The following is a 24,920-nucleotide window of genomic DNA, read 5'->3' on the forward strand; positions in this document are numbered from 1 at the left end:
CAGTGCAGTAGGGAAGCCTAGGAGAGGGGACTTAGGGAGCTCAGGCGTGGAAGGTCAACAGGAGGGGCAGAGTTTCGGACAAGACAATCCAGAAGAGTTAAGAAAAACAGTGAGTGCTGTGGAGGACCAGAAAGGGAGGCCCGGATTTTATCCCTGGTTTTCCTGTATCACTGGGTCATGCCATTTCACTTATTTTAGGTTCTTTCCCCTTGATTATAGTAGTCTAAAGAACAGGGAATGAAAAGGAGTTAAAATTGGAAAAAATGGTGAACTATCCAAGTTGGAAAGAACCTTGGTAGCAAGACCCTTAGTAATTGTGCAGGAGTCAGAAACTTTTTCTAAGAAGGACCAAACAGTAATTTTGGGGGGGACTTTTCTGGCCCCATGATCTCTGTTACAGTTATTTAACTCTGCTGTTTTAGCACAAAAGCAGCTGTAGGCAATACATGAATGAATGCGTGTGGCTGGGGATCAGTGAGACCTTATATATGACATTGAAAATATAATTTATTACAATTTTGACATGCTGCAATATATCTTTTTTTAAAATCTGTTATCAATGGCTTAAATATAGAAGAAATTTTCACATTATATAAGGCTAGCAACAGACTGGGTTTCCTGCGGGGCATACATTGCCAGCCCCTGGTCTATGGGGAGTCCTTGTTTATGAACAGAGAATGGAGGCCTCAAAGGGGAACTGAGGCCACAGGGCAAAGATCACAGCCATGTTTCTAATGCTGACCAGACTAGTTCTTTTCATCTTGAGAAGGAAAGAGAGAAGTAGAGAAAAATATTAACAGAGGAAGGCCCTGGATATTGGGTTATTGAAAATATAAAATATTTGTTTGGAGAACATAATTGTACATGCTAGGTTATTGACACTCCATAGACCAATTGGGCATTGGTCTGATGGGGTAAATATTTCTTGTATGAGAGTATGGTAACCTGGCACTCACCAGAAAATCTTCCTAGACAGCAGTCAGATTAAAATAAGTCTGCATCATTGAGACCATATAAACCTTTTAGCAAAAGAAAATTTTTAAAATGATGTCAAGATCATATGAAATATTGATTCTGCCTCTATCAAAACTGTAGAATTTGCACCCTGAACATAAAACTTCAAAAATGATGAAATGGTTTTATGTAGTTTCCTCTATTTTTATGTTAAGTCCTCTAAATATGAGCTCCTACCTAAGTGTACATTGTTAAGCATTTACTCTTCTTTTTTGAAAGCAGTAGGATTTATTCAAGTGAGAAGGAAAGAGACAGAACTCTTGCAGGGTGAGAGGGGACCCAATAAAGGTTGCCCTATGCATTTACTCTTGATGATAACTTTAGAAAGCATTCTTGTCATTCATTGCTTCAGATTTGGTATTTCTTTGATTCTTAATCCTTTTAGAGAGACTCAGGGGTAAAAGGCTGCCCCAAAGTACACAGCTAGTTAGTACTTGGGCTATTGTGGTGCTGTCTAAAATTGGACTAAGGTTCTTTGAAGATTTCTCTGTCTTCAAGTCTTTCTGACTTGGCCAATCAGGCAGAATTGATGCAGCTGTTCCACCGCAACATGAACGACTTATTTATATTTGGTGGTATACTTGGCTGTCTCAGGCAAGGGCTTGTGGTACTGTCACTACCAATCACAGACTTGAAAATTGAGGTTCAGGTAGGCGAAGTGGATTCCTTAGCTAGTCAGTGCCAGACATGAGAAGGAGCTGTAGTCAAGAAGACTTTAACTCTACACAGGGCACAAGAAGTTAATGTTGTAGCTCCCCCATGGCACTGAATTTCATTAATTAGGTGTTAATATTTCCAGCGTGAAACATTCTCATAAAGTGTTTATTCAATGAGGGGAGGAGTAGGGTGGAGCCTCAAAGTTTTATTCACAACACCAAAAGAATCAGAATTTCTCCAATTTAATGACTTGCGGGACATCCTGTGCTGCTGAAATGTACAGATGTTCTCTATGTAAGAAAAACCAGTTCAAGGAATTAAAAACGTTCCATTTTAGAAGTAATTATTTGCACTGAAAAAGGATTCTTAACAGAGGATTTAAGTTCTGTTTTCTCTAAATAATGAGTTACCTAAATATATTTATAGAGTAACTTATGTATAAAAATTTGACACAATTTCTAAATGGATTTACTTATTTACTGTTATCAGATATTATACATACATATGTGCATATTCTTAAGACTATATGGAAACAAACTGAGTAATAGAAAGAAATTAGAATACTTGAGAGTTCTTTGAAGTTAGTTTCCTCTTCTTCCCAGGAAAGGGAAGCCCCTTCATATAGCAGCCAAAACACAGAAATCCTTGGCTGACACCATCCCACAATGGGAAATCCAAATCTCTGATCTTTAAAAGTATCTATTGAGTATTTTGACAAAATTTGCTTTTCTGATATCGGCACCCCATTCCTTTCCTCTCAGGAACAAGACAGAGCAGATTTCCCGTATTCTCCGGATTATTCTGATAACTGCACGAAGATGACTTAGGCTCTTAAAACAATCCTATCTACATCTTTTGACTCTTAGAAGATGTCTTCCAAAGGTCCCTCTTCAATACAACTCTCCTGGCTGGGCAATTCTGTTCAAACTGTTTGCTGTACAATCTTACATCTCAGAAACCAGAATTGAAAACAATCAAGTAAATGTGTTCTGAAGAGCACAGAGCATGATCGGGACACGCTTCTTGCATTCACACAACCTATGGAAAAGAATCTTGGCATCCTAAGCCTCCCCTCCTAGGCAGATGTGAGCCAGCATCACAACACAGTCCACATCGCCAGTACTGTTTTCAATGAGCCACTGTTGTGGAACAATTTTAAAGCATTTTTATTTTTACATTTGGTATTAATTCCAAAGAAAATGTAGGTCATAATAAATCAGTTCTGTGAATGTTTACATGTACATTACCACTGAGCCATACATGTTTCCCATACATGGATCCCTAATTCATTGAGGGGAATGAGGTTGGGGGCACATGCCCAGGGAAAGACCTTGGACTAAAGCAGACATTGACGGATTGTTTCAGTGTCGTTAACTGAAGTGGGAATTCTGGTGATGAGAGACTTCGGTTCATGGTGAAGCCGCTCTGTGCAGAATATGATTTCAAGATGGCTTTTGGTGGAAAACTGCTGTTTCCAAGCCATCGGCTTCTTGCTCAGACTTGAAAACTCCATTCTAGGCAAGACATATGCATGTTCAATCACAAAGACTTGAAAATTATTATGCCATTTTTTTTTTACTTAAAATGTTTCAGTAACCAATATGAAGCCTGTGAAATTACAACCATGAAAAATATCTGGATGATCAACGTGTATCCAAAGTTCCTATTGAGCAAGAAGACTTGGGTTTTCATGCCAAGCCACTTTCAAAAAATTCTCATAAGATGATTTTTACTTCAAGTTCATAAATGGAGCAGATGTGGTGGAGTGGTGGCTATGGGGAGGTTGGACTCAATCAATTCATAGTTTTTTAAACTACAGGTAGTTAAATTGTTATAGTGGGTCTTCGTAAAGAAGAGATGTGACACTAACGGATTCCCATGATTCAGCTATAGGAGGGAGCTTTCTGTAAACAACAGGATTCTAAGTCCCACTCCCCTCATCTCCTTATTAACACTGCCCCTGTACCTTGGCTTGTTTTCACAATTCCCGATGGGCCCCAAAGGCCAGCATGACGTAAACACATGACTCTAATACTTGGGTCCATAACCATTTGACTGGTACTTGTTCCCACTGAGCATGAATACAAGGTCACACTCACTCTTAACACAGGGCTCTTGGCAGTCAATAATATACAGAAATGATCTTCAAATTTGCTGGTCTCATTCATCGACTTTCAGAGAACCTAGCTCCTTTCAATGCTCTTTTTCCACCCTGAATTCTTTTGGACAGTCCCTGTGGGTCATTTTAACTTACCCTGTACTGCTGCATTCCAGGCAACTCCTGTCCAAGAGCCTGAAGCCTAGTATTATAAGGGTAATGAGTGGAATCTAAAGAAACAGCAGGCAACCAGAGGATTGAAGGTGACAGGAAGGGTCTTAGTCCTCAACACCCTCTGTATACTACTATTCTATATCTCAATATCGTGAGTTTTTATTGTCAGCGAGTTTGCTCAAGAAAGCAAATAGCTGGAACAGGAAGGCTTATTTACATTTAGAAAAAGACTTTGTGTGTGCGTGTATGTATGTGTGTATGTTTTGGTACCAGAAATTGAACCCAGGCACCTTGGCAGAACTTAGGCTCATCAAATTACAAACATGGTAGATAATGGTGTACTTTTCTTAACAGGAGAGAATGTCAGTTCATCTTTTTCTTTCTATTCTTTTCAATTTTTTTTGAAAGAATAGTATCTTTTTTTTTTTGCATATATTCTCTGCCTCAGCAATTTTATTTTTTACAAATTTATCCTAAAAACATATTGTTTATGGAAACAAAAGTTGTTCATCACACAATAAGAAAGGATGAGGAAAATGTAACTGCCCTTTAATAGGGAGCTGGATGTATGTGTTCTGGTTCAAATGCACAAGGTACGGTATACAGCAGGAATGAAGAGCCTGCCTCTCCTGCGCCCTTCAGAGTACCACAGAACCTCCATCAGCTGCTCAAAGCAATAAGGCTTTGATATTTGGCAATCTGACAGGCAAAAAATGGTACAATCTTTTCTTAATTTCTACTGGGGTTGATGTTTTCTTCATGTTCACTTGCCCTAATACATTTTTTTTTTCTGTTAAAAAAGTTCACATAACACAATTACATCCACAAGCTCTTCTGATTTTTACTCTGATACTGTGAAGAAGGGAGGGACAAAACACTGCCTCTTCACACTGGGGAAAGTGGAGCCCTCAGCTACCAGGTAATTTATTGTGCCATGTGTCCTACAAAAACTATTCTTTATGTCACTTTTAACTTTCCCAATAACCCCGCAAAGTAGTCTTTTTTTTTTTTTTTTTTTTTTTTTTTTTGCTACTAGGGATTGAACCCAGAGAAGCTTAACCACTGAGCCACATCCCCAGCTCTTTTTAATTTTTTGAGACAGGATTTCACTAATTTCTTAGGGCCTTGCTAAGTTGCTGAGGCTGGCTTTGAACTTGTGTCCTACTGCCTCAGCCACCCAAGCATCTAGGATTACAGGTGTTTGCCACCAGTCCCAGCAAGGTAGTTATTTCTTTCCTCATTTTACAGAAAAGAAAACTGGGGGCAAGAGACAGACTGACTTGCCAAGGCCATACAGCTGGTAGCAGGGATCTGTAGTCACTCAAGAACTGAATCAGTGCCCCTGCCACTCCAGCATCTCCTTCTCTTCCTAATGGCCAAGGCAGGAAGATGCTGGTGTAAGCAGGAAGCACAGAGGTCCACCCAGTCCCACACATGCAGGGAGGCATCACTTGCTGCTGATAACAAGGTCCTGGGTTTGCAGGGGTGCCAGGTGTGGGTGGTAACCTGTGGTGCAGTATCCATTTTGTTTTCATCGTGGAAGAGGTGACCTCTGTGAGTGAAGAGAGGTTCCACCTGGATCCCTGTTCCATCCCAAGATGTGACATCATAGACCTGAACAGTCCCATCAAAACCTGAAATGGCTAAGCAGTTGTCCAGGGCTGGGGCCCACGTTACTTGCAGCAACTCTGGGTTGGGGCTAGGTGTGGACACTGGGCACTGGACTGAGCTGACAGGATGGCAGAGATCCCGGGGGTCAAGAAGTTGGAGCTGCCCCTCTGAGCCAAGGCTTGCAATATAGGATCCTGGGCCTTGGCCCATGCCCCTAACTTTTGCACACCATCTCTCTCCACCAGACCCAGGGTTCGGGCTGATATTCTCCAATGGTGCCCACTTCTGGCGGGTATAGACAAGCCCCAGATGACCAGAGGTGCAGCAGAAAGCAAAAGTGTTTGCATCTAGGACCTGCAGGCTACTCAGCTCCTCACTGTCACTGGTGTCTGAGCTATACGTGACCTTCTGGGATTCCAGATCCACAATCTTCAGATCACTGAGCCGTGCCCCATGGAGGACTCCAGGAACCATTGAGGAGAAGACATCCACTCTAGGCCAGAGGTTTCTCTCTTTTTCATGAACTGCAATGGTGCTGACAGCCTTAATGACATCACTGTCTTCTGCAAACTGCCACACCTGCAGATAACAACCTGGAAGGCCACTGGTCACCAGCAACCTGGTATCTGGCACATGCTTTAGATCAAAGACAGGTCCGTCTGAAAATCCGCCGTGGCGCAATTTAAAATCTCTTTCTGGGAATAAGCCCTGGTTTTCCTTTACAGAAAGTCTGAGAGGTAGTATCAGATGAAGAATCTCATTTTTTTTTTCAGGCTTTCATAGCCAGCAACAAAGACTCCTTTGTCACCAATCCATTCAAGGACTCGTGTGGCTCCTGAGAAGTGGAATGCATGGAAATCCTGGTACGATTTACAAGCGCAAGGATTCCACAAGCCAGTCCTCCGCGGGATCCATGGCAACTGAGGAATAGTATCTTTAAAGTTCAATCACCTTTGAAATTCTTTCTACTTTCTTTTTCTCCTTCTTCCCTCCTTCCTGATTTCCTTCCTTATCCTATTTACTTGACAATTTTCTCCCACTCACACACATTTGGGAGAAGTTTAAGCCAATTCAGGAATGACATTTCATGAAAATTAACACCTAGTAAGACAAAACATGTTCTGTCCCCTTTTGGGATGCCTGAATTAGAACTAAGCAAATAAACGCAGGTGGGAGGTGTCACTCAGGCATCAGAACTTGCTATCCTCCAACGTGTGCTTCAAGGTACTGCAGCTATGGATTTCCGCATTGGAGAAGACCCTGGACACAAACAGCCTCATTACCATCACCATCATCCCAAGAGAAACATTCCCTGCCTTGCTTCACTGAGTCTCCAATAACTATAAGATAGAAACAAATGTCCATTTTAATGATGGGGACACTACGGCATGACATGTTTAAGAGTCTGGCTTATAGTTACCAAGTAGCTGAGAGGGACTTGAAATCCAGGTCTACATACTACAGACCCAAGATTCTTCATCTGTGTACTCTTAGTACCTCCATGGAAAAACTAGTAGTAGGAAGAATGTTTCTTCTGTTTCTATCATCAATAAGCTTTATTTACAAGTTTGTGATTGATTGCTACCTGTAAGAAATGTGGTACATAATGACACGAATGAGTTAACCCAAGTGCATTTGACTCTAAATTGGAAGGTGCAGAACATTGCTGATAAACCGCCAGCTAACCACACATATTTCCCGGGGAGTATGAAGGAAGTTACAACCCGTCTTAAATCTCTGGTGTGCAGGATGATAATTTCCCAATAAACTAAATCCCGCTACTATCAGAACATTTGAGAATTTCTAACGATTATTACCAATGCCTTGAAACAACATGGGTTGGAGACAGCCAATCAAAAACCTCAGCTGGGTTATGCTTGAGTTTTATTTCCAAAAGGTAACTTAGCAGAAATGGAGTCACTGTTCATTATTTTCTGTCATTTTTATACCATTTTTTGCCATGCATATTGTGCAGTAATTGCAGGAAATTAAATTTGAATCTTGTGACACAAGCATGTTGTGAATATCATAAAAAACACATATGTTCATAAATGGTGGGGAAAAAAAGAAAAAAAGGTGATAAAAATTACATTTAGAAAACTTTTATAATCTTCCAGAACAATGGAAAAGGAATGTTTTAGGGTTCTTTGTTCAGGCAAAATTCTGAGCGGGTGTGCTGTCAGGCAGCGGAGTTTTGTGTTTGGAAAGTTTATATGTATTTCTGCTATTTTTTCTTTTTCTCCAGGATCTTTTAAGTGTTATCCTATGAGTGAGAGGATACTTGATATGCTCAGGTTCAGTAGAGAGAGCCTAAAGATGAAGCCATTTCACATCATTACCTGGCAGTGAGGGTAAACAGGAAATGGTTGTGTCTTCTTTCACCTCTGCTTTGGTTGTTACCTTTCTCCTGCGACACCTGCTGCTGCTCTCCTCGCTGCCTCTGCCTGGATGAGGTCAATTTCTCTCTGGTCTTTTCAGTGCCATTGTGAGAACATTCAGGAAGCTGAGCTTGCATCTGTCCATTGGGTTGGTCTAGAGTTGGCCTCACCACTTGACATGGAGGAAAAGCGAGTGGTGGGCTCCTGGGTGTGGGCCGGCTGCTGTCAGCACATCTCAACTCTGACTTTCATCATCTGATTTCTCTTGGGTCCATCCTGCTTCTCTGGGGTTTGAAACCATTTCCCTCTACATTTTTCTGTGCTAATGGCACAAAATGAATTCATCCTAACAAATCTGAAAAATTATAGACCTTTTTAAAAATATGTATTTTTTTTAGTTGTAGATGAATACAATACCTTTATTTTATTTATTTTTATGTGGTGCTGAGGATCAAACCCAGTACCTCCCACATGCTAGGCAAGTGCTCTACCATTGAGCCACAAACCCAGCCCAAATTAAAGACCATGTATCAAATTGATGTAGCCCAGAACTGGCAAGTTTTAAAATTGCTTAACTCTCTCTACCAACTGACTGAAATCCTTTAGCAACCATCCAAATGGCATTGATGTCCCCCGTTCAAATCTAAGCTTTCCAGGAGGAATTCTCTTGACTCCTCCAGTTCACGGTCTTCCCTTGCAAGTATTTATTGATCAAGTTACTCATTCCAGTTTTACTGCTCAGCATTAGTTGTTAGGAAGTTTTGTAAAGTTTGCAATTCTTTGTGAGTGAAATTAGGTTTTAATCATCCCCCAAGTCTTACAGGATGCTTAAGCAATACTTTTATCTTCGTCCCACATCAAGCTTATTTTATCTGCCTTCCCAGACCGGTCCCATGCCATTTTTATTATTGTGTTTATTGCTGCTATTTTCCAAGCACACAGCCTCAAAACTTTTAAAGTAAGGGTTGCTGTCACTGGCAATTCTTAATTGTTTTTGATTTGACTTATTGGTTTGTCTCTAGAGAGCCTTTGCCAATGGAAATCATATTGAAACCCAGTGTATAAGAAATACAGTTCTGAAAATAGAGGCTGGGCTGAGAGCCTTAAACCTGTACTGCAGCCTTGAAAGAGCTCCAGAATCTCTGAGGCTGAGCCCTGCTGGGAGGCCCTAACTGTAGTGGTTCACCTCACACCTGCCCCAAAGCAGCCCAGAATGGAGAAGAGAACATTAGCAGGAATCAGGGATCTGAAATGAGCTTTGAGGCTTATTATCTGTAAAACAAAATATCTTTCCAGCTTCCAGGGTTATTTTGAAGATCAAGTGAGATTCTGCATGTCAAAGAAAGCACCCTGTGCTGGGTGTGGAGTTGTACACCTGGTAATTCCAGTGATTTGGAGGAGAGGCAGGAGGATACAAGTTCAAGGACAGCCTCAGCAACTTAGTGAGTCCCTAAGCAAGTCAGTGAGACCCTGTCTCAAAATAAAAATTAAAAAGTGTTGGAGATATGGCTCAGTAGAATAGTGCCCCTAGGTTCACTCTCCAGTTTTAAAAAACAAACAAACAAACAAACAAAAAAACACCAAAAACCATACACTGTGACTGTGACCTTTCAAAAGTCATGCAGACTCAGGGAAGAGCTCCTGTTCTGGTCTACAGGAATCCATTCTCCCCATCCATCCACCATCTAGCCTCTCCACTGTCTCCATATTGCTTTTCCTAAAGCATATCCCTTTACTCATCATTCTTTGGCATTATATGTCCAGAGAATGCCCAGCACTCACCAGTGGCTACCTAAGTAAGAAAAAGTGACTTGGCTTAGTATTTAAGCCCTCTCACAGTGGGGTCCGATCTCCCCTTCCAGTGTTAGATGCCATATTTCTTCCACATAAACCTGTGCTACAAGAAGACCACTCAGGTACCCCTTCCTCATTGTGTCACCGTCTGCCACCTCTCGCCACTGCACTGGCTGCCCTTTGGCCTGACACCTGCAATTCTGCCTCTGATTCAAGGCCTTTCTTCAATACGTCACCCCGGATGGAGCCCTTTCCACCCCACTCCCTTCTTCTGTTCTCCAGACTCCCAATGGTGACAGGGTAAGTCTCCAAGGGTTTCTGAAGGACAGAGAGGTACAGTGTTCAGGTCACAGTAGACAGGGAAGACAAATTTATGAAATTTTCTCATATGAACCTCATGAATCCTTCTTAAAGTGAACTAAAATATCTTTGGAAAAACCTCTGTCTCACTGTTTCTCCTTTAGGATAGGTGGGCCTTCCCTGGTAGGAGGGTGTCCTTCTCAGTTTATAACCACCAGGACTGAAGTACTAGCTGGAGGACACTGCTTTGGCAAATGAGGCCTGCCAAACTGGGGTCAGGAAAGATTCTGTTTTCTGAGGAATTTTGTCTCTTAAGCCAAAGAGTATAGGTTCCCCCACACAAGAAAGACTTCACTTATTTAAAATAACATGGCCTATTTATCAATATGCAATTTAGACTTAAAAAAGTGAACACAGGCTAAATGGGAGAACACAGTTAACAGAAAAACACATTTGTTACTTTCAGCTATAAAAGTGAAAAGGGCCATCTGCCTGTGGAGGTGCTTATCTGTGTTTGATGTGGTGACTGAAAGAATTTGTAGGAAATTCACCATGAGACGGAATAACTCACGTAGGCTTTTAAAGATCTCATTCATTAAACTCTTTCATAGAGACCTTAAGTGACTTGTTTAAATAAGTAGATAATGCCTGTTTTAAACAATCAAAGCTCTTTGTGCACAATTATCTGCTTATGTTGAAAGTAGTTTTTCTTTTAAGTACCTTAAACCTTTTCTCGTTGACTTCCTTTACACTGTATAATTGTATTTTTTTTCCTATGAAGATAGAAGCAACTGAGTGAAGATAAATTTCGTCTGCCATCATTAGAGTGATTTCTTATCAATTAGATGGGTTTCAAACAATAATGTATTACTCCACGCAGCTGGAAACATGATATTACATGCACACACCTGAAACTTTATGCTTATGCGGAGACAGATAAGAAGAAGAAGGTGGTGGTGGTGGAGGAGGAGGAGGAGGAGGAAGAAGAAGAGGGGAAGAGGAGGAGGAGGAGAGGGAAGTGCTTGTATTTTTAGAACACAGTCACGCACTCAGGCAACCTGGGATAACCAAAAGCAAAGGACTATCCAAAACCATTGCTGTGGAGATGTCCTGAGGATCAGCATCCTGTGTCACATCATAGGAAACTGATTAAAGGTGCTCTTGGGGGAACAGGCAACTTAAAACATAATAAGAAAACTTCTCTGGCCAAGATGGAATAACAGGGATCAGATTTACCCTCTTGCCTGAAATCATCAAAATATTTTTTTAAAACCTGATAAAATTTGTGAAGTGAAGATTTCCCAGATACACTACAGGGCAGCAGGCGATTAGAAACAGTTTAAAACAAATTAAATAATCCTGCTCTACAGCTGACCCATAAATAATGCCCTGAGAGATTTCCTAGTTTGCAGGGAAGGGAGAGGAACCCAGGAATATCCTGGCCGAATCTTTTAAGTTGAGGAGATAGAACTGAGAGACTGATGAGAACAAGAGGGCTAGATGATGAAAGGGAGAGTGTGGGAGAAGAGAAAAGCGATATAGAGAAGGAAACTGCAGAAATCTGCAGAGGGCCCCTTCAAATATTCAGCTGAAGGCTGATCAGAACACATGTGTGAGAAAACTACTCAAGACCAGGGAAAGATTCGCCTTTAACAATTGGATGGCGATGTCCCACACTCCTGTTGAATTGACAATGGTACTTGTCAGCCCAACTAGAGAATCTCCCAACCCACACAGCATTAACATGAAATATAAAGAAGGGTTCTGCTTCAGTAGTGGAGAATAATTAACCCCAGAACAATTTTTACTACGGTCCTAACAAATATTAAAAATAGGCCGAACTTTTCCCCCAAGTAACTTAAGTATGTTGCAGAACAATACCTTAGAACATTTACAGAAATACAAAAATATTCAGTATCCGAGAAGGTCAAAGTTAAACTAGCATAACAATACAAAATTTATGAGACATGCCAAAAAAGGAGGAAGAAAGGGAATATAACCACTAATGTGGAGCAAAAAATTGATCAATAGACACAAAACCCAAACTGACCCACATAACAGGATGAGCTGACAAGGACAATAAAACAATTATTCCACCTGTGTTTTATATGTTTACCAAGTTAAGTAAATAGAAAATTAACTATTGACATGCACATTCAGCCAATGTCTGAGGTCGAAAGCTCACTGGGTTAGACCTTTGCAGGAAAAAGTGAACTCGAAGACACAGTGATAGAAACTATTTAAATGGAGTAGAGATGTAAGGGTCCGGCAAACGTCGGAGGAAGAGACCACCAAGGGACTGCAGCTCATGCAACAGCAAAAGGGGTTTATTGAGATTCCAGCATGCTGGGGCTCCGTGCCCACTCAAGAAGGGAGAACAGCCCAGAGCCCAGAGCAGGGGCCGAGCACTGCTTAAGTACACTTCTTGGGGAGGGCGGGGACTTTACATACATCACAGTCTCCTTTAAAAAATCATCATACACCACGGGAAAATCAAACAACAATTCCTAAACATGATTAGTTCATTCATTGTCGGGAATAGGTCGGGCGGGGGTGATAGGTCAGTTCTAAAGCGGGGTACACATTCAAACTGATTGGTCCAGGCCCTGCGATGCCTATGTGCAAGACCACACAGAGTCCTGGGTTATTAAACAACCAGATGGTCAGGGGGAAATATTTACTGGGCAGTTCCGGTATTGTCCTAACAGCTACAGGAATTTCAGGTTTTGCATGTAGCATAGGAACTTAACAATACCTAGTCCTTCACATTTTAACTCAGGCCTTGCAGCTTAGGAACTTTACAATGCCCGGTCTTTTACATTTTAACTTTTACACTTTAACTTCAATTTCTTTTACCCTTACAGAGAGGAGGAGTTTTACTTTAAAAGTGCACAGACTTTCAGTGAACTGTGCAATAATTTTAAGTGGCCTGTGTGTATAAATGAAATTCCCAAAGTAGTAGGGCAAAAATATTCAAAGAAATCATGACTGAAATGTTTCCAAATTTGATGAGTACTGTTATCCCAAAGGTCCAAGAAGCTCAAGAAAACTCAAATCCAAGAAGTAGAGAAAGCTATACCGCAGCATATCATAATCAGAGTGCTCAAAAAGAGTGATAATGAGAAAGTCTTAAATGCAGCCAGAGGAGTATAACCCACCACATGCTGAGGAATGAAGATAAGAACAAGAGTATATTTCTCTCTATGGCAGTGCAAATGAAAAGATGATAGAAAATAATCTTTGAAGTATTAAAAGAAAAAAAATCTACCAAGATTTCCATATCCAATAAAAAGGTACTCTACAATCAAAGGCAATGTGAATAGATTTTAAAAATATAAATACTGAAAAAAATTTATCACTATCAGACTTGCACTAAAAGAAGTTCCTTCAGGTAGAAAGAAAATGATACCATATGGAAATATGGATCTAAACAAAGGAGGGCCAATCACTGGAAATGACACCTATATTGGTAAGTAGATAAATGTTTTGATCAGTATTTGAATCACTCTAAAAGATAATTGACTAGAGAAATATAATAGTAATTTATTGTGAGAGTTATAGCTTAAAGTGAAACATAGGTAACAGTAGCATAAAAATTTAGGAACAGAGAAATGGAAGGATAGGATTGTTAGGTTCTGGTACTATTATGTGAAATGGTATAATGTCATTCAAATTGTGTAGTATCATTTGTTAAGTTAAAGATGTATACTATAAACCCTAAAGTAACCACTAAAATAATAAAAAAGAGTAATTAATAGTAGGCCAACAAAGGATAAAAAATGAGATTATTACAAAACTAAACAAAACAAAACCTTCAATCAATTCATAGAAAAAAAAGTAAAAAAAAAAAAAAAAAAAAAGAAAGAAAAACCAAACAGGTTAAACTTGAAGTGAATAAACAGATAATAAATCCAATCAGACAATAATCATATTAAATATAAAGGGTCTAAATATCTCAGTTAAAATGCAGAATTTATAAAAACAAAACCCAACTGTGTACTAAGGAAACTACTGTAGATATAAAGAAACAAATAAGATAATAGTAAAATGGTAGAAAATTATATTCCCTGCTAAGATTAGCATGCTAATATTTCATACTGAGATTAGAAAATTGGAATCCACTTTCATACTTATTGAAAGACAAAGGAGATTTCAGAGCAAAGAGTAATACTAGGAATAAAGATGGTTATTTTATAAAAGGGTCAATTCCTCAAGAAGATATAACAATTTATACATTGTGCGTGATGGTTAATTTTATGTGCCAACTTGATGGGGCCATCTATGCTCATAGATTTGTTTAAGTATCATTTCTGGAACATATTAGCATTTCCACTGACCTTCTCAATGTAGGGGGACATCTACCAATCTAGGGCCTAAGTAGAACATAAAGGCAGAGGATGAGCAAGGGATTGAATTCATTCTTTGATGGCTGAAGCTGGAATAATTTTCTCCTGACTTTGGTGCTCCTGGTTCTGAGCTTCAGACACAGACAGGAATCTACATGATTCCCTCTGTGATTCCCAGGCCTTCGAGTTATAGCACCAATTTTCCTGGGTCTACAGCTTGCAAATGGTGAATCATGGGACTTCTCAGTCTCCAAAATTGGGTGAGCTAATTCCTTATAATAAACCTTACTATGTATATATTGGCTCGTTGCTCTGCAAACCCCTGACTAATGTGTTATGTGACAGAATAATCTCCCCCGTGGCATTCTGAAATACAATCAACATAAGACCTTCAAAACTTGGTAGGCGTTATAAACCGTGTTATTCCAAAATAAGAATAGATAAAATTTTAAAAGGTTTCATATGCCTCCTTGCATTATTCAAAAAATGTGTAAATTAATTCTACATAAAATAAGAGGTGGAAATGTACATAAAAGGCTAAATAACAGAACCAAGAAGAATACGTTGGAATGCCAAGTGAAGGATATAGACCATGTTTATCAAATAGAAATCTAAGAAAGCAGGAGCTTCCATATGTCTTTCTTTTCTTTTTGTGTGAACACACATTAATGGGGTTCACTGTGATCTTTCCATATATGCTGTACAGCATGCGTTGATCAAATTCACAATTTCGTTTAGTCCATCTAGTATCTTGATTTAAATTTATGCTTACAAATGCAAATTCGTGTTTACCAATGCACTCTCTGGGGAAAGGTCAACTGATAACACAACTCACTATAGAAATGCAGATTTCACAAAAGTCCAGATAGAGAAATGTGTTGAAAGAACTGAGTCATGAAATTTACTTCCTAATTTTGTCAGGAGGAATTCAAAGACTTTGAACCAAAGCAGTATTACATCTTTGCCACAGCCAGCAACGCATGAAACTCCATTTCTGATTCACCTTTGATTAGGTACATTTTACCGCAGATTTTCGTAGTGCCATTGTGGTTTCCATAGCACCATTGTGTGTGGACAAATCAGGCATTACAGAGAGATCGATCAAGGGACACTACATTAAAGTTAATGTTTGAAGACAGCTATTTGCAGAGTTTTGTTTAAGTATTGGACTTTATAATTGTAATTATCAAGTAAGCTTTGATGTAGAAGTATATCTTTGTTGAAGAAGTATATCTTTCCTGTTTAAAAGCTATATAAACACGACAATTTAAAGTAAATCTCTATATGTGTTTACAAAGAAAGTACACATAAAATACATGTCAGGCCTGTAGATCAACGCACTAGAAAACTGAGAGCCCCAAATAAACCCTTACATTTGGGTAAACTGAGTTTTGACAGGGATGCCAAGAAAATTAAATGGGAAAATATAGTCATAGTGGTTATAGGTCTCCATTTAAAAATCATAATATAGCAAAAATGTTATACTTATTTGAAAACTAGATACTTATTAAATGTGCACAGAATTAATCACTGAGTATACTAATGCATATTAGAATTCTACCAGGCCCTGAATTGAACATCTTGAGTAGAGTTATACAAACTAAAATGCTGTTGTTCTGCCACAATTCTGGCAAGTTTCAGAGGCATCTGGAAGCAGAGAGCTTCCCACTATCACCTTCCTAAGAGCTGTTCCAACCAGCTTTTCAAGTTTTACTTAAAGGATCATGGTTGGATAAAGTAAGCGGCAATTTAACTGGTGAAAAATATTGAAAGCAATCACTTAAATTCTCTGGAAATTGTCCTAAGGGCACACAACAAATGAAGAAACATTCATTTAGGAAAATTTTCTAAATCTCAATAAAAGCTGTGCAAGTCTATGGCATCTAATCGGTGATCTAGTCCATTAGCTCCACCCTGACATTGTTACAGCAGCTTCCCCAGAGGCATAAACAGCCAGGAAAACACAGGCTCCTTCTCCTCTGTCGCCAAGTCTGGGGCTGTGGTTTCATCCAGGGAAAAAGAGGCTTCCAGCATTTCCCATCTCTCCCTCTCCAGTCTCATGTTGTCAAAGCTATAGTTCAAGTAGGTGCACAACTATTTGAGAAAAAATAGCTTTATTTATTTCAAAATTTGCTACAAGGCTATAATAATCAACATCGTGTTCTGCTGGCATTAGAATAGGCCTGTAGATCAATGCACTAGAAAATTGAGAGCCCCCAATAAACCCTTACATTTGGGTAAACTGATTTTTGACAGGGATGCCAAGAAAATTCAATGGGAAAAGAATAGTCCTTTCATCAAGCATTAATTGAAATAACTTATCCACAAGCAGAGGAGCCAGTTGGCTCCTAACTCCCACAACACACAAAAATTAGTTCAAAATTGATCACCAACTCGAATGTAAGAGTGAAAACCCTTAAACTCTTAGAAGAAAATTTGGGCATATACTTTTGTGACATCAGTGCATTTATGATTCCAAAAGCACAAGAAACAAAAGATAGAATAGGTAAAGTGGACTTCACCAATTAAAAACATCTGTATTGAGAATGATACCCTCAAGAGGGGGGGGGGAAGACAATCTGTGGAATGGAGAAAAATATTTACAAATCATATATATGATAAAAGATCTGTATCTAGAATAAATAAAGAATTGTTGTCACTTAATAATAAAAAGATAACTCAATTTAAAAATGGGCAAGAGATTTGAATAGAAATTGCTCTAAAAGACAGACAAATGACCAATAAGCACATGATGGAAGTGCTGCACACCATTAGTGAGTAGTGAATGTGGATCAAAACCACACTGAGATCCCACTTCATGCCTACCAGGATGGCTACATTAAAAGAGGGCTCTTGTTTCTGGATGTTGGCAACACAAAAAGAAGTGAGTGCCCTGAAATCTGGGACCCATTTGGAGGACTCCTTGTTGGGGCAGTTTAATATGAAGGCAAAGATTTTAAATTAACACAGCAGAAAGCAGCCAAATAAGATGTTAGCCCATCTTCCATTAGTGCCCAGCAGGTCTGAGCCAAAGGACTCCTGGATGACTTGAAGAATACTGATCCTGAATGTAGCCCCAACACCAAATGGCCAGATGCCCACTATGACTCCCTTAGCAAGGACACTACACTTTGGAGTATCTATAACAAATGGAATGAGATCACTAACAAATTGGCAGATGATTTGACAGATAGAAATAGGAGATATAACGTGTGTTAAAGAATTAAAAATACTTCACCATCAATCAGTGCAATGAAATCTTCTTAGTGAAATATTGGCACTAGGTAATTAAAGAAAAGAATAAAGCATATTCATCATAGATGGCAATGGAATTTTTTGAAACTAAAAATACTTTTCATCCCTGTTAATTTCTACTGTTCAGTCGTCCTCCACCGGAGACTGAGTCGCCTCTGGAGAGGCAGAGAATCCAAAGCCCATGGAATACAAGGAAGACGATTGTCAGCCTTTTCTTTCCAAATTAAACTTTCAAAAGTGAGTAAGTAGCTACAAGAACCAATGAAATACTGTCTTCTAATTTCAAGATTCAGATAGTTAGTGGAGAAAAAAGTTCCCTGAATTAAAAAAAAAATGTTATCACATAAGGAGTCAAAATTACAAATACTCAGAACGCAGTTTTTATCATGTTGAATTTTGTCAGTTTTTTTTTCTGCATGCATTGACATAAAATTTTTCTTTTAATTTCAGTTGTTCAGTTGAATAGTATTGATTGCTTTTTGAACATTAAACATTACATTTCTGGGATATACTCAGTATAGTCACAATTTACTATGATCTATCTTTTATTTTGCATCAAATAAACTAGTTTTTAGCATTACTTTATTATATAATATCTTTGTCTGTTCTGGGTATAAAAGTTATAGTGGACTCAAAAAGTGAGTTGTAAAAACTGCTACTTGTTTTTCGATGCTGTAGAAGAATTTCTATAAGATTGAGATTATATCTTTGTGAATGCTTGGAAGAATTCACCAGCAAAGCCATCTGGACCTAGAATTTTCTTTGTGAGGAGATTTTAAATTACAGATTCTTCTTCTTCTTCTTCTTTTTAATTAAAATGTTCTGTTTCTTCCTTTTCAATTTTGAGAGTTGTGATTTTCAAGAAATTTTTTTGCTTTGAATTTTCAAAGATTTCCTTTTCTGATCTTTTAGTTTTAATTTTTGGTACTAAAGATTGAACCCAGGGGTGCTTAACCACTGGCCACATCTCCAGCCGTTTTTATTTTTAATTTTTAATTTTGAGACAGCATCTTGCTAATTGCTGAGGCTGGCCTCAAACTTGCAATCCTCCTGCCTCAGCCTTGTCTCACACAGGAGCCTCACACAGGTGTATGTCACCATCCCCAGCTTCTGATTGTTTTAGTATCTGTAAGATCTATAATATCTCTATTTTGTAATTGATATTAGTTATTAGTGGATTCTCCCTTTTCTCAATACTAGTCATATCAAAAAAGTTGCTAATTTCATTAATATTTTTAAAGAATCAACTTTAGGTTTTTCCAATCTCTGTTGAACGTCTGTTATCTACTTGATCAGCTTGAACTTTTACTCTCTTCCTTTCACATTATTTGTTTTTTTTAAATATTTATTTTTTAGTTTTAGATGGTCACAATATCTTTATTTTATTTTTTAATGTGGTACTCAGGATTGAACCCAGTGCCTCACGCATGCCAGGCGAGTGCGATACCACTTGAGCCACATCCCAAGCCACATTATTTGTTTTTTATTTGACATTATTTCCCTAAAACTTTCAAAGAGAATTAGTTAATTGACTTTTTATTCTTCCAATTTTTTGTTTGTTAATTGTGGCACTGAAGATTGAACACAGGCTTCTCTACCATTAAACTACATCCCCAACCTATTTTTGTTTTTTTGAGATAGGGTCTCATTAAGAAGCCCAGGCTGACTTTGAACTCATGATCCTTCGGTTTCAGTCTCCCAATTAGCTGGGAGTGTGCCACCACACTCAGTTTTTCATTTTTTAATATAGGTATGTTAAAACTATAAATTTCTCATTAATGCCAAAAAGGTTTTTTATTTTTACTTTTAGATGTGGTCTGTTCAGGGGCTCCCATCTGTTCATAATTTTTCAGTTTAATTTCTATTGTGATTTCTTCTTTGACTCATGTATTATTCATAATTTTATTGTTTAATTTCTAAAGTTTTGAAGATTTTCTTTTTTTATTTATTATTTCTAAGCTAGTTCTACAATGGTTAGAGAACATACTCTGTTTGATGTCAATATTATGAAATTTGTTGAAACTTGCTTTCATCACCCAGCATTTGGTAAATTTTAGATTTCTGCATGTGTACTTGAAAAAAAGATAAACTTGAGTCAGTTATTTCATTATTCTATATCTGCCTAATAGATCACATTTGTTAATCTTGTGGTTCATTTCTTCTATATATTTACTCGTTATCTTGCCTGATGTTTTATGTTACTGAGAAGGATATGCTAAAATCTCTCCTTGTATTTATTGATTAATCTACTTCTATTTTAAGATTCTTGTCAGTCACAGGGATGGAAGATGTGAAAATATGTGACTTAGAATGAACTATGGGAATACATCTGGATCGATGGCAAGTTTGTAAACTTTAAGCCCTAATTGAGTTGTAAAACAATTTGTATACATTCTGGTCAACCGCCGGGACAGGAAGATGTTAGAATGTTTAGGATTGAGTCTTTTGGGGGGTGTGAGGGGGGAAATGTAGACACATCAAACAAAGGAGCTTAAAGTCTACTTTTAAGTGTCATTTGAGCTAAGAGCAAATCCTAACCTGCCTACCATGCTTGTTCACTCTCTCCTCACCTGGGTGCCCCACCATCTACTCTTTCTATAAGAGAAAGGATCTCCAAGGAAAAACTATTGTACAGGTGTCAGGGACCTTCTCAATTACTTCAAGAACATATGCAAAATTTTGTGTCTCTGTGTGTGTGTGTGTGTGTGTGTGTGTACACATACATTTATCTGGGGAGAAATTCCCTCCTTTCACCAGATTGTCAGAACTGTCTGACTTAAAAGGTAGTAAAGAACCTCACTGTGGGACCAGTGGATCTCCCCAGACAGAATACACACCCCAAAGAGAGAAGGCAAGGGATGGGGTGCAAAAATACACAGAACCCCAGGCATCCTCCACCCACTCCCAGGGGCAGCCTGCCTGCCCAGCTCTTCTAGATGTCTTTGGATAAAATGCTTGGGGAGCAGGGCTGGACATAAGAATGTCAACAACCCCATTCTGTCCTACACCAAGCCATCAATTTTCACCATACTGAGAAATGAACAACTGGGAGTAATATCTCTTTAGAATTCTGCTATCTTGTTAGCTCATAACCAATCAATCCTCCCTCTTTGCTCTTGGTTCTCTCATGAGGACAAGGTGAGTGACATAGGAAGTGGGGCCTTCACTCATAAGAGAGCTGCACTTTTCAGGGGCTCCCAACTGAGCATGGTCACCTTGGGTCACCATGCTTGCATTCCACTCACCAGGTGCTCCTTGACTTGTGGACAGTACAAGAGTCTCACGATCCAAGAGTGCTTTTGATCCTGGATACATTTCTGCTATGGCAACCCTCCTAAAGACATAGCTTAAGTCTTATCCCAGGCTGTGATCTCATCCTTTTTTCCATGTTTTATTTATAAACATTCCAGGATGACAGTTGATGACAGGGTCAGGCACAGGAGGAAGACTGTTTTGAAAGGAGACGCAGAAACAGGGAAAACTAAGGTTCAGTGGCTTTTTCCAGGTGTCTTGCTTTCTGGATGTCAGGCATTAGAAAACTGGATTAGTTAACTGCTTTCCCCAAAGAAAGAAGGAAAAACAAATGTGCTGAAAATATCTACAAGGTACTAAAGCAGAAAAAAGACAAACTTTCTCTGATAGGATCCTGTAGAAGTCTAAAAATAATCACAAGTATAAGGATGCTTTTCAACCTAACTAATGTGGAAATTAATATAACTTTTTCAGTACTGTATATTATATAAACTTGAGAGATATATTTAAAAGGGTCAATTTTAACTCAATTTCTGAGTTACTTTCACTTAAATGATTAACTTCTTAACTTTGTGCTTTATGTAACAGTCCAATAGAAATAATCAATTTTATTATGTGATCGTATCTTAACCAACAGCCAATATAGTTACACTATTACACCATGTTCCAACAGATTGTGCAAATATTACATTATATATTCTATTAAGAAAACAACAAGCTAGCAAAATGTTTATGAAGGAAAATATCATATATAGTCTTTTTAAAAAGGAAAACCATATTTTATATACTTGCCATTATAATTGTCTCTTTTCACGTAACATTATATAATAAACATTTCCTTGCTCCCATTAAATTTCATGATTATCCTTCCAATGGTTTAATATTTCACCTAATTGAAATAACTTAAATCAATCATTTTCATGCAATTGGACATTTGTAGTTTTAAAATAAACAAAGTCCCATGAGCATTTATGTAAACTTTTTTTAGATTATATTCTAACAACAAATTCCCACAAGTATAATTAACAGGTCAAAGGGCATAAATATAACTCTTGACACAGTTGGCAAACATTCTTGGTGGTTATTATGGTTTAGATCTGGACCCCCGTCTCATGTGTTCAGAGGTGGGTTTTTAAGCAATGATTGGATCATGAAGGCTATCACCTCATCAGTGGGTTAAACCACCAGCTGATAGGTTAATCCATTGATTAATATAGCTGAATGTACCACTGCGAAGTGGGACTTAGTTAGATGAAATGGGTTTCTGGGGTTGTGCCCTGGAAGAGTTTGTTTTCCCTGACCCCTTCCTCTCTGTCTCTTTGTTTCTGTCCATCTCTACTTGCCAGAGGCCATGAGCTAAGCAGCTTTCCTCTGCCAGCTCTTCCACCATGATGTTCTGCCTCATCTAAGACACAAAGCAATTCAGCTGGCCAGCCATCAACCGAAACCTCTGAAACCACGAGTCTGAATAAATCTTCCTCCTCTAAGTTGCTCTTTTCAGGTGTTTTGGTTGCACCAATGAATAGTTGACTAACACAGTGGAAACATATCCTACATCAATTTTCTTTTTCTTGACAAGAATTCCCTGTTACTATTCCAGGTGTCCATCTACTCAGCCATATACTCCCACGAAGGTGGCCTCATCCACAAGCCCAAAGGTTGAGCAAACTCGGTCACAGTAATTCCAGTTCTTTTTGCAGTGACTGGCTTAGAAAAAATAATGTTACTCAATTTTGTCCAATATGAGGTGAGCGGAAGTCTACAGGGATGACTTTAAGGAATGAAACGTAAATGGTTTCTTAGATTTAAAAAACAAACTGAAGAATAATACGATCCTATTTTTCATTGCTGGTTATTGGTAGGCAAGGATATGACTCATGGAACTAAGTAGTCGTCTCATGATGATTCGAGAACTAGTTGACATACGTCCAGCAGAGAAGAAAGGCAGACGGAAACTTGGTCTTTGTAACTCTCTGAGCCACTAAATTAACCAACCCGAGATTCTCTCCTGAAATTCTTTTCATGTGAAATTATAAGTTTTATTATTTTTTTTACTATTTAAGTCAGTTAAGCTTTCAGCTATGTATAACCAAAAAATTTCAAAATGGTTTATTAATCATATTGTGTAATTATCGCAATACACATACAAATATACACATATGCATATATGTATACACATATACACTAATGAAATATATATATGTGTGTGTATATATAAAACATATACATATACATATATGGCCTAAATTTATAATGCTTAAAATATTACTTTTTAATTATTTTTCTGTATTTCTGTGCTAAATAACAAAGTTTTATGTCAGTTGTACATGTTAAAAATGAATGGTCTGAACTATTTGCAAATATTTGAGTAATCACATCAGTGATGATTACAGATTGAAATAAAGACCCATTTTATTTTTAAAATTCTTAATACTATGACCACAATGCAGTGTTTGATCATTTTATTTTTTTATTTCTAAAAGCTACAACTTCTACACCTTTACAAATGTTTACATTAGGAAGAAAAGAAACCAATAGCCTTCATTGGTGAGCATGATTGTGTAAGAATTTAGATTTTATTTAGTAGTAATTATATCCTTGAGATTCATTTAGAATGATATTTTTTTTTGTTTGGCAGAAACTATATTCTTGATATCACTTTAAAATGATAATTTAAATAATTTCAAACAAAAAATGTTTAAAATTTTGTATTGTAACTATTATATAAATATAAACATTTAAGAGAGAAACAACTAGAGGTGGATAATAAGTATTATTAAGTGTGACATATCTTCAAGTGCTATTAGTCCTCTAGAAAAATTAGAAAATAAAAATAAATAAAATATTTTGGTTTTTTAAATGACCTTTAGTGCTTATGGTACAAAATACATTAATGAATATTTTCAATACACCCATACTATTTGAGTAAAAGACAAATATTGCAACCCATATTTCCAATATAGAGTTTAATAAATGGCAAGATGGGTTGAGACAGGGTCATATTAGGATCTAGTGACTTAGGGCCTTTGGGGCCCCTGCATTGAGAAAAACAGAGTTATTCTGCCTGACCATGCAAATAACAGTTATGAATGTCTGTAATACTCAGGATTGAGCCTTGTATACTTCTGGATTTTCTCCAAATGCAGTTAACCTTTCTTGAGGCTGCACAGTCCAGATGGAGAAGATTATCTACCAGACAAGAATGCAGGGGACTTACGTGGTACCCAACAAGGCCCATGGCCTTCCCCTTTTGAGCAGGGAAGAGACCTGGTGTCAGGCAGTGGCTACCATCCCTCTTGCTGTCCTGTGGAGTGGTTCTCCAATCCTGGTCCTCAAATAGTCCTGGCACTGTTAATCTAGTCTAAGGTGATTGCCACTTTCCCCATAATTATGTTTGAACTGGCTTTGTAGTCCAAGGAGGGCAAATCTCCAGGGGTATCTCCTGCCTCATCGAGACAAGATGCCCCTGCCCCACATTTCCCAGATCACAGAGCTTGACATTAAACCACACTTCCTGCTGTGAATCCTGTGAATCTACAATTGCAGCTTCCATCCAGGGCTCCAACTGCTTTCATTTATATTGCAAGAAAAACAGGATCAGTCTAGTGCCTGCTTTAGACAATGCAGCTTCAATACCTTTAAGAAGGGCCAGAAAATGTAAATATAAAGGGAGGTGTTTTCTTGCCCTAAGGATGAAGAGTTTAGAAACTTCAAAGACCTGTTCACCCTGTGTGCAGGGGGCTATTTTGCCAGAATATAATACTTTCCAAGTTTACTAGTTTGAGGCTCCGGTGTGGTGTTTCTAATGATGTTAGAGAGTGGTGGGAGTTGAATTGTTTTTAGGGTTTCTCCTCCTTTCATGAATGGTTGATCTCAGCTATTTGCAAAGATTTGCATTATATATAATCAATCCACACATCCCCTTATCCTAAAGTAAATTGGGCTGAAAAAGGGGCTGGTAGTTTTGAAAACCTTCTTTTCCTATCCCACTTCAGCTCCTCTTATTCTACTACTGTGAATGCACCACTACCCACCTACGCA

General features: G+C 38.3%; 1 pseudogene; it reads right to left on the reverse strand.

The window, feature by feature from the left end:
* Positions 1-4,840: 4,840 nt before the first annotated feature.
* On the reverse strand, positions 4,841-6,469 carry LOC124075844 (WD repeat-containing protein 73-like; annotated as a pseudogene).
* Between the last annotated feature and the right edge of the window lie 18,451 nt (positions 6,470-24,920).

This window comes from Marmota monax, unplaced genomic scaffold (assembly GCF_021218885.2).
Source record: "Marmota monax isolate L192 unplaced genomic scaffold, Marmota_monax_Labrador192_F-V1.1 WCK01_AAM20220418_F8-fsc00088, whole genome shotgun sequence".
Classification (NCBI taxonomy): domain Eukaryota; kingdom Metazoa; phylum Chordata; class Mammalia; order Rodentia; family Sciuridae; genus Marmota; species Marmota monax.